Source organism: Urocampus carinirostris, chromosome 10 (assembly GCF_059441175.1).
Source record: "Urocampus carinirostris isolate Australia breed hairy pipefish chromosome 10, RoL_Ucar_1.0, whole genome shotgun sequence".
Classification (NCBI taxonomy): Eukaryota; Metazoa; Chordata; class Actinopteri; order Syngnathiformes; family Syngnathidae; genus Urocampus; species Urocampus carinirostris.
In genome coordinates this window covers 27,400,528-27,405,048 of record NC_142358.1, presented here as the reverse complement: position 1 = coordinate 27,405,048, position 4,521 = coordinate 27,400,528, and positions in this window count along the sequence as shown.

The following is a 4,521-nucleotide window of genomic DNA, read 5'->3' as shown; positions in this document are numbered from 1 at the left end:
ACCAAAAATTTGTCACTTCCGGTAAATGGCTTTTATGGAGTTGTAGTCTTTTTGCGAGGCAATTGAGCATATTTTAACATAGTGAATTGTTACTACTGGGAAATTGATCAAAATAGCAAATAAAAAAATATAAATTCAAAAGATTTAATTGCATAATGAAATTAAGTATAGTTTATCAAACTATCAAAGAAAACAAATATTTTATATTCCTATCGCCTACACCTCTTGAGGAAGTTAATTACGTTGCACAGCGGACACAACAATATTGAGCATAACGTAATAATATTCGAATTGCATTTTATTTGAGGTTAAATTATTGCATACACTTGAAATGAACATTTAAAGTGGTTTTAGTAAAAAAGAGACAAAATCTGGAAGAAAGATGGGGACACGAAATGTTGTTCCAAATAGAGAATCACTCCCATTTGACATGGCTGATTCCCATCAATTTACATACAGTATTATATTATGGCTCTCTTCCTATCGTCTATGCATCTAATTGCCACGGACGTTGCTAAAGAGTGGACGATGTGGCTAATGTGAGCACAGGTGCGTCAAAATGTCCGATATACAATTAAGAACTCACCTAAAAAGGCGGTGCGAGATAAAATGCTTGATTTTCGGTCGCAGTCACTTTTATCCTGTTGTTTGTTTTCCTCGACAGGTGAGTAAAAAGCCTCCGCCGCTGAGTTACATTTGGAAAAAATCAGCAAAATGGCAAAGTCGGACGTCGATTGTTAGAAGTGAAATATAAAATGCAGGGTTTTTTTTCCTCATCTAAGCACGTTTCCCTGAAATCTTGAGATTTCGACTGGTAGCGCTAAACTACACGATGAATAAGACATCCTCTTATGAAGGGGATAAAAGTTCTCATTTAAATTATATTCGTAAAATCTTACTGATGGCACCACCGTCTCTTGTGCCTACAAACTAACATTTTTTAAAACGAAAACCAGATTTAGTTGATTTTCTTTTTATTTTGGTTTGTGACGACTAACTTAGTTAAATGGTAGATGGTCAGCATTTATATAGCGCTTTTCAAGTCAATGAAGACCTCCCAAAGCGCTTTACAATGTGCTTCACACTTACCCATTCACACACACAAAATGTAGGTTTTTATTCTATTTTTTTAGGTTTTATTTTTTTAAGTATCTGGTAATCGTGTTACAGTGTTATCCCAGATCAAGGTACAGTATGGTCTATAGAGGTCTTGCTCTACATTTTGGGATCCACGGGCACTTTTCTTCTTCTTTTTTTCTCTTTAAAATAGAAAATGTTCAAAAATTAATTCTCAGCGTCTTAAATCATAAAGTTGCCCAAATTGACCTCATTGTGTTAAGTCAAGTCAAGTAATTTTTATTTGTATAGCCCTAAATCACGAAGAGTCTCAAAGGGCTTCACAGATTATTACACTATATTACACAGACTATTTTTCAGCCGACGAGAAGAGTAGGTTATTCATATGCTATGGAGTAGAAGTGAGTTTTAAGCTTAGATTTAAACATTTCCACTGAGGTTGCAGATCGGATCTCAGCGGGAAGAGCATTCCACAGCACCGGTGCCCGGATGGAGAGCGCTCTCGAACCAGCAGAACACTTCTTTGCTCTTGGGATCACCAGAAGACCGGCACTCTCAGATCGTAGGCTTCGGACCGGGACATAGGGGCAAATCAGATCTGAAAGATAAGAAGGAGCAAGTCCATGTATGATTTTGTATAATACTAAGAGAACCTTGAAATCACATCTAAGGCTAACTGGGAGCCAATGCAGGTTAGCCAAAATCGGTGTTATGTGATCGTACTTTTTTGTCCGAGTTAAAAGCCTCGCTGCGGCATTTTGTACCAGCTGAAGAGACTTGATTCTAGACTTCGGGAGACCAGAGAGTAGTGCATTACAGTAATCGAGACGGGAGGTAACAAACGCATGAATTATAATTTCCGCATCCGACTGAGACAGTATTGAACGGATTTTAGCAATGTTACGAAAATGGAAGAAAGGGGTTCTAGTAATTTTCTTTACATGCATTTCAAAGGATAGATCAGGGTCAAATATGACACCTACATTTTTAACTGAGTCACTCTGTGTGATGTGACATTTGTCAATGTTCACAGCAGTTTTTGAGAATAAGTCACGGCATTTAGATGGACCAATGACTAACATTTCGGTCTTTTCAGAGTTAAGACGCAAGAAATTGAGTGACATCCACTCTTTTATCTCAATGAGGCAGGCCTCCAAATTTCCACAGTTTAGTGTGGGAGATTCCTCCAACGGAAGATATAGTTGAGTGTCGTCTGCGTAGCAGTGGAAGCTGATATTGTACTTGCGAATAATATCACCTAATGGAAGCATGTAAATGCTGAAAAGAAGGGGGCCAAGCACTGAACCCTGCGGAACACCACAGGTAACATTAAAGGGCTCAGATGTCATTTCACCATGTGTTAAGTATTTCTCATTGTTTGTTGCTCAACAAATAGATTATAATGATTGTTGTTTATATATATATATATATATATATATATATATATATAATGTCATGGGAACCTCCTGCGTGGGTTCAAATCCAGCTCCAGACTTCCCGTGCGGAGTTTGTATGTTCTCCCCGTGCTTGCGTGGGTTTCCTCTGGGCACTCCGGTTTCCTCCCACGTTCCAAAAACATGCATTCCAGGTGAATTGGCCGGTCCAAATTGTCCCTAGGTGTGAATGAGCGAATGAGTTGTCTGTCCCTGTGTGCCCTGCGATTGGCTGGCAACCAGTTGAGGGTGTCCCCTGCCCACTGCCCGGAGATTGCTGGGATGGGCTCCAGCCCACCCGCGACCCTAATGAGGATGATCACACGGCTGATGAGATGATATATATATATATATATATATATATACACACATTCCAAAATCTAAGTTGATAACATCCATTCATCCATCCATTATCTGCACCGCTTATCCTCAGTAGGGTCTCGGGGGTGCTGGAGGCCATCTCAGCTGTCCTCGGACAATGGGCAGGGGACACCCTGAACTTGTGGCCAGCCAGTCGCAGGGCACGCAGACAGACAATTCACTCGCTCATTCAAACCTAGGGAAGATTTGGAACGGCCAATTAACCTGACGTGCATGTTTTTGGAATATGGGAGGAAGCCGGAGTGCCCGGAGGAAACCCACGCAAGCACGGGGAGAACATGCAAACTCCACACAGGAAGGTTTGATCCCATTACCTCAGAACTGTGCCGCGGACGCGCTAACCATTCAGCAGCCGTGCTGCCAAGTTGATAACATGACTCTTATAATTTGCTTAAAATGTTTGAAAATAAGATTGCTATATTGTGGCTGATTTCTGATTAACTCTATGCTCATAGCTTATGATGTATTTCAGCTAAAATTCAGGTATAAGTGTGAAGTATTGGAATCCTTTTTACGTATGCTATTGGACGTATTTGAGCTAGCACTTTAATATAAAGTATCGAATTTATTGCAATTCTAGATTCTGTAGATTTTGTGTCAGTACTGAAATGGCCTCAAATATGTTTGCCTCTCCAAAAAAGCATGACAATTCCCTTCATTACTGTCTGCAGTGTCTAGTGTTCGCTCAGATCAATTTTTTTCTTTCTGTTCCAATCAATGGATTATTTATTCATATTAAATTAAGTATTAAAGTAATATAAATGCAAAATTTGATATTTCTAATACGGCGGCACAGTGGTTAGCGCGTGTGCGACACAGTTCTGAGGTCATGAAAAACATGCATGTCAGGTTAATTGGCCGGTCCAAATCGTCCCTAGGTGTGAATGAGCGAGCGAACTGTCTGTCCCTTGTGTGCCCTGTGATTGGCTAGCAAGCAGTTCAGGGTGTCCCCTGCCCACTGCCCGAGGATGGGCTCCAGCATTCCCGCGACCCTACTGAGGATAAGCGGTGCAGATAATGGATAGATGGATAATTCTAAAAGTTTTTAAATCAAGTTTATTTTAAATCGTTTTATCTTTATCTGTTTGCCATCTTTTGTATAGCGACCAATTATTAAAACAAAACAGTCAATGTACACCACTTGACATTTTTATGCCAGTGCTGGTGTATTTTAAGGGCTTCAACTGGATGGTATTACTTTACAATAGTGAACATAAGCTGGCAATCAATATTCAGTCCTTTGAACTTTAGAACGAAGGGTATAGGTTGTTTACAGGGGCCCCCCAAAAATCACCAAAAGTTTGGTGGACAAGTCAGCTAGGTAATATACCCAAGGAATAATCAGCATTTGGCACACTGACGCTTCTGTATCAGCCAAAGTATGTTACGCAAGTATTCCTTCTCAAACTGTTGGCCACACAAAATACAAATTTTACAGATTGCAATGCAAACTTGCAGGTTTTATGCACTGTTCACGTACCAATTAAATTGTTTTGACACAGCTTGTTTCAATACACATTTTGCCAAGGGTGAACTCTTGAGAAATGGATGCATAAGTGTTTGTTCTTAGAGCAAATTTTAATCGCCACTCTAACGGGTTGACTTTTGTTTAGTTGCTAATTAGGTCTCG